The sequence below is a fragment of the Dermacentor albipictus genome, chromosome 7 (assembly GCF_038994185.2).
Source record: "Dermacentor albipictus isolate Rhodes 1998 colony chromosome 7, USDA_Dalb.pri_finalv2, whole genome shotgun sequence".
Taxonomy (NCBI): Eukaryota; Metazoa; Arthropoda; class Arachnida; order Ixodida; family Ixodidae; genus Dermacentor; species Dermacentor albipictus.
Genome location: NC_091827.1, coordinates 111,784,996 through 111,801,725, shown reverse-complemented (window position 1 = coordinate 111,801,725; position 16,730 = coordinate 111,784,996). Strand labels below are relative to the sequence as shown.

The 16,730-nt window shown below is 47.4% G+C and overlaps 1 protein-coding gene and 1 non-coding gene across 4 annotated transcripts in view; both read left to right on the top strand.

Annotated features, from left to right (window-relative positions):
• Window positions 1-16,730, top strand: part of LOC135896884 (medium-chain acyl-CoA ligase ACSF2, mitochondrial-like) — a 539,079-nt gene that overhangs the window by 119,795 nt on the left and 402,554 nt on the right. The window lies entirely within an intron of this gene.
• Window positions 11,711-11,893, top strand: LOC135907319 (U2 spliceosomal RNA). Its single transcript, XR_010565974.1, has one exon. It is a non-coding gene; the product is annotated as a U2 spliceosomal RNA (small nuclear RNA).

The following is a 16,730-nucleotide window of genomic DNA, read 5'->3' as shown; positions in this document are numbered from 1 at the left end:
TGGTAAAATATGCTCTGCCTTCCACTCTGACCCACAATGTGGATGCAAGTGTCTTCAAAACGTACACTGAGCATCGCTTCAGGTTTTATCAGCGTGGCATGTACACCTTCCTATGCAAATACATTCGATCGTGCCCTCAGTGCCAACGCCGCAAGGTTGCTGCTCAGCTTGTCTCTGGTCCACTCCATCCAATCCGATGTGCTGCGAGGCCCTTCGATCGCATTCGCACTTACCTGCGTGTACCCATTCCCAGCACGCCTTCTGGAAAGCTATGGTAAGTCGTCGCTTTTTACCACTTGACGCAATGCGCGGAAACAGCCTGCGGCCACAGCTCGTGATACAGCATCCTTCGTCCTGAATAACTTTGTTTTCCGTCATGGGGCACTTCGCGAACTTTTGAGTTATAGAAGGACTGTGTCCATCTCCGAAGGCATAAATTCGCTCCTTGTCGAATGTGGCATCGTTCATCACACCGATACTGCCTACTATCCTCAAACTAATGTTCAGACGGAAAGAATTAGCCACACCTATGGCGACAAGCACTACAAATGCATCGCCTCTGATCACACTGATTGGAATCTTATTTCGCTGTTCATTGCGTACGCCAACACTGCACTACAGGTGATGACAAACTTTTCCCCGTGCTTCCTCTTCTACGACCGTGAACCTTCAACTACACTCGACATCATTCTTCCCTACCAACCCGACTCATCCGAATGTACACGAAGCTCTGAAGCTGCACGCTACGCCGAAGAATGCCGTCAGTTCGCCCATTCCTTTAGAACAGTCGGCCAATTCAACAAAGATTTGGAAGTGGCGATGACCCCCCGCATGGGTACTTTCTTCCGGATGCTTTTGTGTGGCTCTGGGTTAATGCTCTTCCTGCTGGCCACTCATCCAAGTTTGGTTCGAAATAGCAAGGACCTTACCATGTTCAAGCGCAGACATGGTCTGTGAACTATATCGCGGAGCCTCTCACGCCACCTACGGGGCAATTCTATGGTGGTCGTGAAACCGTCCACTTATATCATCGGAAGCCGTATTACGACCTACTGATACTACATTCACGATGAGTCGTCAGGATGACTTTATTCAAGGGGGGCGGTCATTGTACTGAGGAGGAATGCTCGGAGCTGCAGACACATCGCCAGTTCTCCCGGGAGGTGATTGCTCGAGATTGCCTGGGCTGCTCTGGCTGAAACGCTGATACCGCTGCTTGCTGCTCTTGTGTCCTGTCTTTTGTTCGCTTTAGAGATGGAATAATTTTACCTAACATGTCGCCTGTGAGCAGACAGAAAAACGTGCCTATTCTTCAGCCATTTCATTCAAAAATTCGTCGGGGTGTTCACCAACGCATCGTCAATGCAAAAGGAGTTGTTCTCAGCAAAAGTCGCAGTGTACAAGCAAAGCTCGGCGTTAGACAAAACAAAGTTGGTTGCTCAGAATCGAAAGCAAATTGCTGGTTTAACCTCTCCTTTACAGATAGTCGCGTTTCTTCTTCACAATAGAATCAGAAGGCACCTAAGCAGTCATCATGAGTTGTGAGTGCGAGCGCATTAATTTTTACTTGAACGCCACTGAGCGGTCCTTCGAGTCGGGCAAGCAAGCGCGTTCAGACGCTTGGCCATCTTGGCACGTTTTGATTTGATCTTACCAATGCGCAGTTAGACCAAAGGCGAGAGCTTGCGTGGTCATGGAACGCACGGATAACACGGGCTTCCGAGAGCGAGATGGACGTGTGGTCATGGTGATGCCCTGTCCCCTTACACAACACCTGGCGGGCTACTGCAGCAGCACGTTATCCAAGTATCCGTTTCGCCCGCTGTGCTGCGTCGAGGCACGCTGGTGTTGTGGCGTCGAAGTGAATGGGAGTTTAGGTGTCGTTTTTCACTTGTCTAGACGACACACGCCGACTTTCTCACTCAATGGGCCATTTGACGCTTGGTATCGAAAATTGAAAACCGCATTGCATGCATTGTGAATGTGAAGTAACGGAACGTAGCCGGCGGGTAGTGGCAGATCAAGGAACGCTTTATTGCTTGGTGTCGTTAGTTTTATAACGAAACAGAAAAGGTCACATGACTGGACATGATAGCAAGAGTGCGACACGTGTAATCCGTCTTGCTCATGCTATACATCAGCACGCGGGCTTGATAACGCTACATCACGCGTGCTCGATAACACTACATCCCTTCCCCCTAAGCTGGAGTAAGTGAGACGGTCTGGGGGCTTCCGTAGGCGAGTCGAACGACGTGGTGGCTGTTGGTCTTCGGCTTGAGAGCCGACAACCCGTGCGTCCGAACCTTCATGAGCTGCGGCCCGCTCGGCGCTACACTGAGCTTCGTCGCCGGTGTGGACTTCGCTCGGCTTGCTAGGTGACGACCCTGTGCCGAGCCGTGGCCGGAGTTGGTCTACGTGGCGCCGCTGCGGTCCCTCCGGTGTTTCCAATGTAACCATGCGTGCTCCCGTCGTGGACACTACTGTCGCCGGCATCCACTTCCGAGCAGACTGAAACTGGCGTGACCATACTTGCCTGCCAGGTTGATACCGTGTTGGTGTTGTTGCTGCTCCTAGAACAGGTTCACCGGAACAATCATTTTCTGCCACCTTTTTGTCTGTCAGTGAAGCTGTCAGCCTGGTTCGGGGACGGAAGCCCAACAGCAGTTCGGCGGGCGATTTTCCCCCTTCCAATGGTGTCGTTCTATAACGAAATAAAAACTTGATTAGTCGCTCCTGCAATGTACCTGCCGGATTCTTCCGAAGCCCTTCCTTTACTGTCCGTACAGCCCGTTCCGCCAAACCATTTGACTGAGGATGGTATGGGGCTGTTCTGATGTGTTTCACGTGGCTTTCCTTCAAGAAACAGGACAGAGTGGCACTTGAAAACTGTGGTCCGTTATCAGACACTAAGCAGTAGGGCAGGCCAAAACGTGCGAAAATACCTTGAAGTACTTGAATGGTCGTTTCCGCTGTGGCGGTCTTCAAAGGTATGGCCTCAATCCACTTCGTCTCGGCATCCACCAACACAAAAACTTGGAAGCCACTGATGGGGCCCGCGAAGTCCATATGCAACCTGTACCATGGTTTGTTGCTCGCCGGCCATGGAGACGGAACTTCCGCAGCCGGCATGGGCCAACATTGTATACACTGAGGGCAGCTCTTAACCAACACTTCGATGTCCCTATCTAGTCCAGGATACCAAAAAAGCGCTCGCGCTGTGCGCTTCATGGCACTGATACCGGGGTGACTTTCGTGCAGTTCCTTTAGCATGCATCGTCGCGCCGCGTCTGGCAGCACTACTCGATGGCCCCAGTAAAGCAGATCGTGACAGGCCGTGAGCTCGTTACGGCGAGAAAAGTACGGCATCAGGTGTTGCTGTGCTACCGATAACTGCCGCGGCCAGCCATGTGTGATCCACCCCCTGATCTGATGCAGCGTATCGTCCGATCGGCTCAGTTCCGCTAAGTGCTGAGCGGAAAGGGTCATGGAATTTAGGCTCCGCGTATAAAGCACGTATTCCATGGGTTCTTGCCCTCCTCGGTCACCTAAGCACGGCAGTGGAAGGAGACTGAGAGCGTCTGCGTTAGCATTTAGCTGTCCTTGGCGGTACTCGGGGTCATAATGGTAAGCCGACAGTAGCAATGCCCATCGTTGAATTCTCGCTGCTGCCATTTGCGGTATCGGCCTCTCCGGGTGAAACAGTCCTGTCAATGGTTTGTGATCCGTCACCAGAGTAAAATGCTTCGCCAACAGGTAATCTCTAAACTTAGTAACGCCGAACACCAAAGCCAATGCTTCTTTCTCCAATTGCGAGTAATTCCGCTCAGCAGGTGTCAGTGCCCTCGAACGGAACGATATGGGATAGTCTGTATTCCCAATTCGGTGTGACAGCACCGCGCCAACTCCAACTGGCGAGGCATCGCATTCAAGCCGCAACGGCTTTTCGGGGTCGTAGTGCACGAGTAGTTCCGCTGCCACCATAGCTCGCTTGGCTGCCTGGAAGGCTTTCTCGTGTTCGGCTTGCCATTGCCATCGAACTCCTTTAGCCAGCAGCCTATAGAGTGGGGCTAACGTGGTTGCAAGGTTAGGTAAAAACTTGGCGTAATAAGTGAGCAATCCCAAAAAGGATTTTAGCTGGCTCACCGTCTCCGGCCTTGGTGCGTCGGTGATGGCTTCCATATTCTCAGGAGGGTGCAGGCCAGTTGCGTCGATCTTGTGGCCCAGAAACGAAACTTGCTTCTCGCGGAACCTGCATTTGACACGGTTCAACTTGAGTCCATTGTCGCGCAGCCGCTCGAAGACTTGCCGGAGAGTTGAGTTGTCGTTCTGCTTTTCGGCTATAATGATGTCATCCAAGTACACCTTGACGCGCGGCAGGCCTTGCAGAACGGACTCGAGGCGGCGCTGGAACAAAGCCGGAGCCGATGCAATTCCGAACGCGAGGCGGTTGTATGCAAACAACCCTTTGTGCGTGTTCAACACGGCCATTTCTCGTGCCTCGTCTTCCAGTGGAAGTTGATTATACGCATGCCGCAAATCCAAAGTGGTGAACAACTCCCCCCCGTACAAAGATGCGAAGATGTCCTCAATTTTCGGTAACGGGTACTGTTCCAGATGTGTCGCCTGATTAACGGTTAGCTTGAAGTCGCCGCACAGTCTAATATCACCGTTTCGCTTCACTACGGGCACGACGGGCGTAGCCCACTCGGAAACTCTCACTGGTGAAAGCACTCCCTCCTGTACTTGGCGGTCAATTTCGGCAGACACCTTTTCCCGAAGCGCGTACGGCACTGGTCGAGCCTTGAGAAAGCGTGGTACAGCGGCCTCCTTTTTGTGTAGTTTCTCGGGCGGCCCCTTGCAACACCCCAACTTCTCCTCGAAAATTTCTGGAAATTTAGCCAAAAGTTTCGCTGTCGCTGCGTCGCAGTGAACCACATTTACGCTCTGCGGCGCGCATTCTTCTAGTAGCGGTATGCCAGCACTCCGAAAGGCTTGGATGGTGTTCCGGCCGCACAACAGAGGCCCGTCGCAATCCACTACCACCAGCGAGCTGTCTACTTGCGTATTATCGCATTCGACTTTCATGGCCACTCGGCCAAGGACCGGTAGAGGCCCCAGGAAGCATGTCAGCCGCAGTGAAGTTTTCTCCAGTGTCGGCCACCATCCGCGATGGTTTTCGAATACCGTCCTTGGAATTACGCTGATAGTGGATCCTGTATCCACCAACATGCGCAGTTTTCGGCCTTCCCAGATGAAATCCCTTTCGAATGGCCGTGCGGACTCGTTACTACTGTAGCTGTGAGTCACCAAAGCGTAGAGCATTTCTTCTCCGCTTTCGTCACTGCCGTCTAGGTCTTTCACAGCGTACGTGCCTGAGGGGTTAGCGCGACCACTAGAGCACATCCTTGCCAGGTGTCCCTTCCTGCCGCACTTGTAGCACGTCGCTTTCTTGTGTCTGCACACTTCCGAAACATGAATCGAGCCACATCTCGGGCATTGCGTAGCCTCGGTCATGGATCCATGTCCACGTCCGGACTTCTGCGGATTTATCCTGTGCTTCTGTATGAAGTTCGCAGCACCGTTGTCGTTGAACCTCCTCTCCTGCATAGCCCGGACATTTGTTTCTGCGGTTTCCGCTGCTAGAGCGAAAGCTTCGGCCTCTGCCAAGGTCAACTTCTTCCGAGACAACATGTGTCGTCGAACTCAGGTGGCCTGGACGTCATCGTGCAGCCGGTCCTATCCCATACTCGTCGCCACTGAAGTAACGGAACGTAGCCGGCGGGTAGTGGCAGATCAAAGAACGCTTTATTGCTTGGTGTCGTTAGTTTTATAACGAAACAGAAAAGGTCACATGACTGGACATGATAGCAAGAGTGCGACACGTGTAATCCGTCTTGCTCATGCTATACATCAGCACGCGGGCTTGATAACGCTACATCACGCGTGCTCGATAACACTACAGAATGGTATTTATTTATTCATTAGAAAGCCCTCCAGAATTCAAGCACATCACAGGGTTCCCAAAGCTATATTTCATGTCTTCTCCTGTGTATCACGGAAAACACACCATGGGAAAGTTGTTAGAGCTGTAGATATATGGAGAACTGCATTTGTATACTGTTATCTATACTTATTACATATTTATCCCCTTAATTGTACAGAACTGGCGTGATCAACAGCTTGAACATGTGAATTGCACTCAAAAGAATCATGGATCAATTATACTGAGTGCGTATTTTTTTTTTAGTCTGTTTCTAAGCTTGAGAATGGGAATGTGGACGATACAATTCGATTAAGGCCGGTTAGAAGATGTCGACGACCGGAATGTAAACCCCTTCTCTATTTCACGCAGTCCAACTAGCAAAATATTTCATACGATTGAACAAGCCGATCATGTCAATTCAATTATTACAAAAAACTTGTTGCTGGGTCGAAAAGTCAGCTGACGTTGTTTACAAGCAAATTCAGCCCAAAACCCCTCTGGGTGTTAAGTGATTATGGGTAAGCATTGTGGCACTTGCTCATCTCCACGCAGTCCGGTGTCATTATCAATGTTATGAAACTTTATCCGGTCAGTATAAGCGACAAAGCTGCGGCAACACAAACTGCTGCGGACGGCGGCGCGATGTGAATGGATGACACAAGCAGACTACTGCAGGCGGCGCGCAGCGTGCTGATAGCTTCGTGCGCGCTGTGTCCTCGCGGCTTAGTTCATGTTGAAGCGAGAGGCAGTACGAAGGTCAATTCAGTCACTGCTGAAGGTCTATTTTGAAAGCGATCCTCTTACGTGATGGACGGACGGACGCAGGGACTGGTCGGAGGGATAACGAGCACGGGTTTCCTTGTGGGGTAGCACAGAAATGCTTACAGATTTAAAAGCCTGCTAGTGAGACTTGCTGGCTTCCTACACGCTGTTGATTTAGGATTATTTGTGTTATACTGTTTCGTAGAATTTTACAGTTGCGAGCTTAATGTGTCCTCAATGCTGTTATGTTTAAATAATTATGCGCATCACATGCACGAGGCCGCAATTCAGCTTTTAATTATGGTACCTCCTTTTGTGTATAAATCTTTTGTATCTAAAACGTCACTACTGCCAAAAATAGGCTGATTCTGATACCGAATGGCACAGAAAAGTGCACGTTGCCCAAAGCCACGCCTTTTGACCGACAACAGTGCTGCCGACAGCGCGAAACCCACTTCAACTTGCAATGCCTATTAGCGTTCACAGCGGCGTACGTGACAAATGCCATCCTTCGAATCAATGTTGCAAGTATAATTGAAGGCAAAATGCGGGCACACATATTTTTCCTGTTGTTCTTGGCGTCTAAGAGCGGTTTTTATCCCTACCCTTAACCAGACTTCACGGGCTTGGCATTAGTGTTTATTACTGGCCACAGAAAAATGTCAGGTATGATTAACTGTAATTAATAAAAGTTGCTTAGGATGTGAATGCAAATAGTACTTGTTAAAAAAAATTGTATAGCACCTTGGTAAGTTCTGCAAGTAGCTTGCTTTCAGGAATTACATAATAAATTTGGTGTCTTTGTCAGAAGCTCAGGTAACGTAATGGCTGCACAGAGCCTTGCAAATGGCGTTGTAATTACTGGGATATATTCAACAGTCACCTCAAGGAAAATAGATCAACATGTCCTGAAGCGCGAATTTCGGTTCAATTTTAAGGCGGAAGCATTTCTAGGCTCAAGGTGAAGTTTGTGTCAGCAGACCTGACCACTGGAGTGTCCGCCGCAGCGTCGTCACGCTATAAGAAGGCAGGTTAAAGACAGATTAACCAATGCAAAATGATTGATAGTGACGGTTATTGACTGATTACGTTATAATAGATTGATAGAGGTTAATATTGAGTAGTAATTAGTGATAATGGCTCCGAAATTACCAATATGCCTAACGGCCTTTTGTAATGACCACAATCGATTATAAATGACTACAAATGTATAGTATGACTACTCATGACTTGTAATGACTATTAATGAATACTAAATGACCAATATGTCTAACGACGGCTCGCAATGGCCACAATTGATTACAAATCACCAAAAATCTTTACTAGTGAGCAGTAATGACTAATAATGACTGAAATTACTTGTAATTGCAAGTAATAACTATGAAATCATCGTTATGTCTAGCGGCAACTTGTAACGACTACAACTGATTGGAAATTAAAATATGCTTAGTAAAAACCAGTAATGACTAATAATGACTGAAATAACTTGTAATGACTACTAATGACTACGAAATGACCAATATATCTAACGATAAATTGTAATGACTACAGTTAATTAGAAATGAATAAAAATACCTAATAAGGACCAGTAATGATTAATAATGACTGAAGTTACTTGTAATGACTACTGATGACTAGGATATGACTAACATGTCTAACGACGGCTTGTAATGACCATAATTGATTACAAATGACTGAAATTGCTTAGCAGTGAGGAGTAATGACTAATAGTGACGGAAGTGACTTGTAATCACTTGTAAGGACTACGAAATGACCAATGTCTAACGACGACTTGTAATGACCACAATTGAGTGCCATTGACTAAACATGCTTAGTAGTGAGCAGTATTGACTAAACAGAAGAAGAGGAGAGACAAAGAGAAAGAGGCGAGTGATAAGAGGAGGAACAGTAGGCTTTCGCCGTTCACCGCTGAAGAGGGGTATTAAGATACCCTATAATTTTTTAATGCAGAAATACCGTGACTACAAAGAAACGTCACTATGTAGTAAAACACCGTTGAATGCAAGCAAACTGCCAAAATTTCAAGATCTAAATGTGCCTACGATAAGTAAAGAAAGCACAGACGCTAAAAATGGTGCAAGTCCGCATTGATAATATTAAATAGAGATCAAAAGGCGGCTTGTATACGGCAAGAAAAGGCTAGCATAGAATGTGATGATTGCGACGTTTCGACAGCCAAGCGCGCATAGGTCACGTGTGACTTAAGACGCCAAAATGTCTTACAAAATTGCATTTTAAAAATAACGCACAAAGGGGCGCGTAATAACTGCAGTCCAACAAATCAAGCGAACGTGAACATCATTCCCGAAGAAGGGAAGAGAAAGACGATTTCCAGCATTCGCCACATCTTGATAGGAATCAACGACTCGAGACCTTGCCAGAAGCAGAGGCACCTCAAAGCTGTCTAGCCTGTGAATATTTTTTTGCATTTTCACTTATCTTGCTGTGTACGTATACAAATCTATTTCTTATTTGTGTGACCACTTCCTTTTGTACGTATGTGTCACGTTCAGAAATTAACGCAATCATTGTCCAAGTAAAGCGAATTGAGGATGTACAGCTTTGCCCGACAAAGCACGGCATCTGCTCGTATAGTTCTCACGCCTGAGTCTCAATGGTAAATTCTGCGGCCATAATGACGCTCTATGTATAATTGTGTGCAAAAAAAATAAACAACAATAAGTTATACTAGTTGGCCACTTAGCAATTTACATTCTCTGAGACAGACATGGGTGGCCTATATATATATATTTTCTGGGTGGCTGTGATCTGGCTCTGGCGTTCGTTGTTCGGACTGAGGTACTATACAAAGGGTTGCTTGGCTTCGGCGCCTAAGTGCCTAAAATGCGGTGGCTGGTTTACGCTATATCGTGGCGTCGCACTAAGTTGGCCACGTGGACGCACGCCGTCATCCCTATCTATCGCCCGGAGTAGTTCGCTAAAGAAGAGGTAAGGTCGGCAGTTTGAAGCTAACAAGAAATACGCTTATTTTACATAATTACACTTTACAAGACACAACGCTTCGTGCATATGGGAGCACACTCCATGTCGGAGCACACTGCATGTCAGCTCACTACACCGCACCAGAGATGTCCTCTTTTAAACAGTCGTTTTTTCTAGGTAAGTAGGCATGAAATTTGGAGGGACGTGCCTAGGCAAATGATAATTGTGTAACTGTTTTCGAAATCCCACCCATGATTTAAACATTCCGCCGTACTCGATTTAAACATTCCGCCGTACTCGGTTCCGTACGTCGGAACCACGCGGCAAACAGGGAACCTCGAGCCATAGCTGTTAGTACGAAAATCCTCAACGTTGACCCCTTGCATATACATTAGTGGCCTCTCCATGACGGCCAGGTTGCGACGAGCTGATAAGCCTGGCCTTGACGGTCATTTCCGCTTCCACAATATGTGGTGGTCGTTGTCAACTCGAAGGAATCTTCTTTGTTCACCTGTCAACAGTCGGAACTGGGCTAAGTCGTCGTGTAGGCGGGTGCTAGTGATGTGGTCGCTTTGTGTGAACCATCCAAGAAGTCCCCATTATCTTCCTGGAAGGTAACGCTGCATATGTCAACCAGTGTCGCAAGGGATAAAAGTATTATATCAGAGTGGCCGCATATTCACAAAAGGTCAGACTCTACAACAATGTCTCTCACACACTAATGTGGAAGCTACAAAAAAAAACGTCACAGTGCAGAACATTTTACGCACACAACAATATTATTATGTTCGGAGGTTCCTTTACACAAAGGCAAGCACAAGCGATACATAATATACCAGGTGAAGTGACACCAACTGTTTAGGCGATGACTAGTTTTCTTCATTGAAAATCAGTTTAGTCAGTTTTTTTTATTTTCAATGGCGATGCGACCTGTTCCGTTGACACAATACGCACAATAATACAGTGCATATTACATAAAAGTATAAATACAAGTAATTTCAAGGCGTTATTGCTCTTGCATATTCCAAACACCAACTTTTTTTGTAATGTCTATCACATCACACCGAAAATGCTAAAGCAGTTTGCTTCCTGTTGCGCACCATCCGGAACATCCAGCGGGATTTGCTGAGTTAGTCGTGAACATGTTTACCTCATCTATGTAATGATTGCCATAGAGGGAGGACGGGGAGCAGTGGCTCACGCCATCATCTTGGAGCTGCATTACTCCTCGCACGGACAAATTTCCAGTGTATAGGTGAAAGAGCATACAAATATAAGCAAAACGAGGAGCTCATCTGTGAAGCGGAACAAGTAAAACAATGTACCTATAGAAAAAGTACAATAAGTATCATCAGAAATGAAATTATACACAGCAGGCAAAGATATTTCGGTACAGAACCTACTCAGGGAAACACCAAATTGAGTTGTGCCTACAAGGAGTTTAGACATGCTGAAGTAGAAGTTGCTATAACACATTGTTAAAATTGCTGCATTCAATGACCGAATTCGCAAATATGCTCTATGCTTCTATGGTACGAAATGAAAAGCCGCTTCTCAATGCTATAATTCTAGCAAAAAATTCAGTACCATTACACTCTATGAAGATGTATGACAAGCGAAGCGTATTGGCCCCTTGATGGCGAACTGTTCCTTGCAGTTGCTCAAACGCCGTACGTACATAAATGGAAGGGGAGGAGCGAGTAGTCGCTCCTCCATGATGTTGAGCTTCGGAAGATGATAAGTCACCGCGATGTTTACATACCTATGCATACGACACCTTTTCCTAAAGAATCTCGGCACGTAAAACAGGCTCGCGCCTCACCGCGACTCCGAGTTTCAAGTGTGCGGGATGGAGGTCACATGGACAGTTCGCATTTGTTTCCTCCTCGCGGTCTTTGAGGGAAGCACCCTTGTGGAACCGCCACCACAGGAGAGCGGAAGGAAGGCAAAGAAGATACGCAAGCGCTTGGAATGCCGACAAAGAGAGGGCGGTGCGAACTTATACATTGCCTACGTGGGTCAAAGTGTAATATCTCTTTTTATGAGCCTAATATCTGATACGGGTGGTCTTTCGACCTGAGATATTAAACTTATTTTTGCGAGTTGGCAGAGTGCTTAAAGCCTGCTTCTACTCCGCCGCGGGTGGCGCGGTATTGCGCTACCTTCTGAATTGGCCCACGTATGGGGGGAAAGTGTTGATCTACTCTGCTCGAAAAACGCACGCAAGCTTTTCCGGAACCTAGCCATATTAATCCCCTGTAAAAGTGACCATAGATGACGTTCTGTTGTGTGTGGCGTTGTTCTGCATGTTAGAGGTTTATGAATTGGTAGAAGCCGCAAATTATTCTGAACAGAAAGTACGAAGACACCTTTTCTTATTTCTGCGTAAGCGTTTAGTTATCGACATTCTTAAACCCTGACGAAGAAGCATGTCTACTGTGCTTGTAAATATACTTTCGAATGTATGTCCTTGAAATAGGTTCAAGGTCGTAATTATCTTTCTTAGCGCATGGGTCCCGCACTATCAAAGATAGTTGAGAATGCTTGCTAATGGATGAACGGAAAGAAGCCTCCACTCCATTTCCTAGCTGATGACTGCAGTTAGCCGTAAAAATATCCTCCACAACCCCCTTAACAGTGGATGTAGGCGTTATTTCGAATAACATCGAATGAATTTAGCGGTGCGCCTTATTGCGAATGCCGAAACGTGCACGCAGCTGGGCTCCTCTCTCGTGCTTCTTGCGCGCACGCTACGGTACTTAGCGGCACCGCGGTAAAGTCCTGAGCGAGCATTGGTCAAGTAGAAAGGCTCATTTTGTCGTTGTACAGTGGCATATACCCAGTGGTACATGGCTAGCTACTCAAGTTAAGGTCAATGCGGTTTTGCACATTCGGTTTGGCACAAATATTGGCACATTCCCTGTGACCCAAGTTAGTGTCAAAGAGGGTCTGGACCCAAGCTAGTTGGTACGGCATCGTTTTCCTTAAGGCAGGTCAAGCGCACAAAGCCACGGACGGCGAAAAAAAGACAAGGTGCTACTTCGAATTTGTTTGATTTGCAACGCTCCCCCCACCCGCGGGCGCATATGCACACTCACCGTTCAAATTACTGCACATGCATCAGAACCAATAATAACTATAATGTTAACTGCCGGAGATGATGCCCCACTGCACACGACCATACCTACACGTGTCTGCGGAACTCTATGAGAACACTATGGAAACATGAACCAATAAAAGGTGTTGGCCAAAATCGTCAAAGGATAAAGCGACGAGTATAAAAAGCTAAGAACTATAATGGGTGTCGGAACAAAATAAAATGACACACTGAAACAGCATTAAACACAATGCACCATAGCTTAGTCGGTCACGACAGTGGAAAGAAATAAAGGCGGGGCAGCAAAGAAGAGTGATGAGAGGATGTGGTGGTCTCAAACACGTAGCGTGGTAGATAATCAGGGTCTTTTTTCTAGAGTGACGAGGGAGAGTCACTGACGCAACTTGGGCCGAGCCGATCGATGCACGACGCTCCGAAAATTTATCGGGCGAATTCTTTTCGATGTCTTCAGATTATGACAAACTGGTATAAAAGTAGGGAACACCCATGTGTACGTGTGAAAGGCCATATTGCTGCCTGATTTATACTTTAAGTAGTGTTCGCGTAGCTGGTCACTTATACATAAACCTGTTCGGCCGATGCAAACACGTCCACAAGACAGAGGTATTTTTTACACGACGTCGCGCTTTCATGCCACATAGTCTCTGACATGATTCTTGCTGCAGTGTTTGCAGTGTTTGCGTCGTTCGGCAATCACATTCACGCGCTTGCACAAACTACCCAGCTTATTGGAGGGCGAACCCGAAGCCCTTCGGTGCGTCCCACAGCTTTCTTTATTCTATGTGATACTGGGTGCACATAAGGGATGACGGCGGTTGTGTCCTGTAGTCTTTCTTCGTTGATGCAGAACTGTTTTTTCGGAGTTGATGTGGCAGATATTTGGCAAGAGCCAATAAATGAATATCAGGGAAACTTGTTTCTCCCAATCGCTTGGCTTTCGAAGCAGGTTCTGTGCCAGTCGATGAGGGCATGATCGTGTGAGTGCACTTTTCAAAGCAGTGGGTGCAATAACGCGAGTAACCAACTCGGAGTGGTTGTTGTCAAATGGAAGGCGGCATTATTTTTTTGACGTAGGGGCGTACACCCCACAGGCACGCTCTGATGTGAAGTGCAAGTCCGCAGAGTAAGCGGATGTGGTCATTAACAGAGATTTCCCTGCTGTGAGTTAGTCCAAAAAACCATTTGGAGAATCTAGAAAACAGATCTTCCATTTTGTGTGTGGCATCTGTTGCAGTCTCATGGAAGACGGCGAGATATTCGTTGACGAAGCGAAACATCTTGACCACATGGGGCAACCCACGGTCTGGAAGGTCTCTGTCAAACTTGGCTAGCAGAAGGTCACCAAACCCTGGGGCGATGCGTGACCCGATACATATGCCGGCCTTTTGCATGAAGAACTTTCCGTTGTGATTAACAACCGCGGATGCTAGATACAAGACTAATTAATTAATTCTTTCAACTGGGGTACCAATGGTGTCCTAGAAATGAACAGCCCCTCATCAGTGCGAGCCGGCACTACCTCGGCAAGAGCAGCGTGCTGCAGGGAATAATAGAGGTCCTTGATGTCTACGGAAAACGCGTGTACGGGAGGAGGAGAGGAGGCCTCCAGTAATTTAGGTACCTCAACTGTCTCTTTCACGAGGAATGGTAGACGCCGTTCAACAGGGAAGGGCCTCTTTGAAGGAAGGACCCGACACATCGCTGCCAAGCTCCTCTCTCGGTCACGATCACTCAAAACGGGAGGCAGTCTTTGCGAATTTTTACAGTAAAAAAGGCGGTGGGGCACACACCTTTTAAAGTTGTCACAGAGAAGGCTAGCTTTGAAGAGCCTGAGTTATCGGAAAGCTCCAGTGCCTTCGTCTTCGCCTTGGTCGGGAGAAAGTTTTCGTTGATAGCACAATAAACTTTTTTCAGTAGACGTCAGACGTGAGAATGACAAAGCCTCCCTCTTTGTACGATTGAACAAGCTGTGCTTCTTTTCTTTTAGTACTCTGCCCAACTTGGAAACGGCAGGCTGTTTCACCATCGCAAACATTTTTGGGAGGCGATGAATGCTCTCCTGCATAATGCGATCGAGTTCATTGATCTATTTATTGAGATAGGCAGCACTAGTCACACACACATGAAGGCGCACACCAGGCATAGAAACAGCTGAAAGGACTGTCGACCTAATTTACTGCGACAACGTCTTCATAGCATTCTGCTCCAGTGATTCGCATGGTTACGGTACAAGAATCCCGGCTTCTGAAAATAGTTTTTTTCCAGTCGGTTCAATGCTGTCCGGAGAGGGTGGGGCTGGACGTCGCTACAAGAACAAAGGCAAAGGACGTGTTCAGTATTTTGTTCGATACCACAAAAGTTGCACGTACGTGTTTGATATATTGCAGCTCACGCGCTTCATCGCCTTTCATGGCGCCGACCTTTGCTCAGTTCAAGTTGTTCATGTAGTGCGCATGAAACCCTACTAAGCGCGTACGTGAACGCCGAAATGCACCTGAGGAGCTCCATTTCTTGTCGCCGAAAGAACTTTTTGACGTGACCGAGACGGTCGCTTTTCGCATGGAGGGGCAATTGACACAACGATGTAGGGCTCTCGCACCATGGGACGGCACGCGCAAAGGTCGGCGCCACGAAAGACGATGAAGAGCGTGAGCTGCACGGTCTTCTCCTGGCCCGTGATTAAACAGAAGCGTAATTTCAAAGACTCGGTCTTCAATCTGCGTTACCATATTACAATGCGGTGCGAGTATGATTTTGTGAATGTAACTCGGATTCAGAGACAACGATACGAAAGGTACGGACACACTGGCGTCAACACGCGCGCGCCACGCCGCCGGTGGCAAGAAAGCCGCGCGGCAGAGAGGCCACATCGGTTGTGTGCGTGGCGGCCGCCGCGGAGTCACGTGACAGCGCTGATCTCGCCTTGTCTCGAACTGCGCGAGCATAGGCGCAGTTGGCTTATGGCTCTAGCCACCTAAGCTGGCTCGGAGCGCTCGGTCGTCGATCGTGGTTCTATGTGGTTCCGCCGCCGCCGCTGGAAGTTAACTTCGGCAGTAGCCAAGAGATGGCACTTAGGAGAAAGCCCGGACGTCTCTCATTGGTTCGCGGCACGCGGAAAGCCGCCGAAAATGGCTCCTCGACCCATCCTCTGCGCGGCAGGTTTCGCGGCACGCGGCGTGCCGAGAGCGTTTTGACGCGACTGTGTCCGTACCTTAAGAGCTGCAACGCTAAGAACAGGTCAGGCAGACGTTTATAAGCATTGGTGCGCGGACGCCGAGTTCGAGAAGTAGCTACTGATTTTCACATGACGTCCATCATTCATTGATTTAATTACACATGTATATAAGAGGCCAAAGCACAAAAAATGTGTCGCTATATATAAAAAAGGTCTGATTAACATTCTGCAATGTTCCGAGATTGCACTAATAGCCACTGTGTAACCTTGAAACATACGTCCGACAATCGCAGTTTCTCCGTGTGAGCAATCTTTCTGCCGCAGTATGTTAGCATTAAAATGAACTGCCAAGAACGCTACTGCTGCCCTTGAAATGTAAATATTGTAAAATCGTCAATAATTGTATTGTTTTAATTTGTTTCCGTGTTCACGGTCTGCTCTTACAAAATCTCTTGTTGAGTGCATTTCTGATAGTTGGTTCGATCACGATGGCACACAGAAGGCGATTGGATACTTTTACAATATTATGCGTGTTGAATAAAGCAAACTGACTTATTGCACAAAATGGTGATGCTTCAAGACGTTCCTCGTGATGCCTTCCTTTCATAACTTCTTGCATGAACTAAAATACCCTTACCCATTCTTATTATGTGCTCACTGCGTTTGCTGTGCCAGTGAACTTATCCCAAGACTAGAAATAGAACCATTGGTTCAGTTTGCAATGAGAG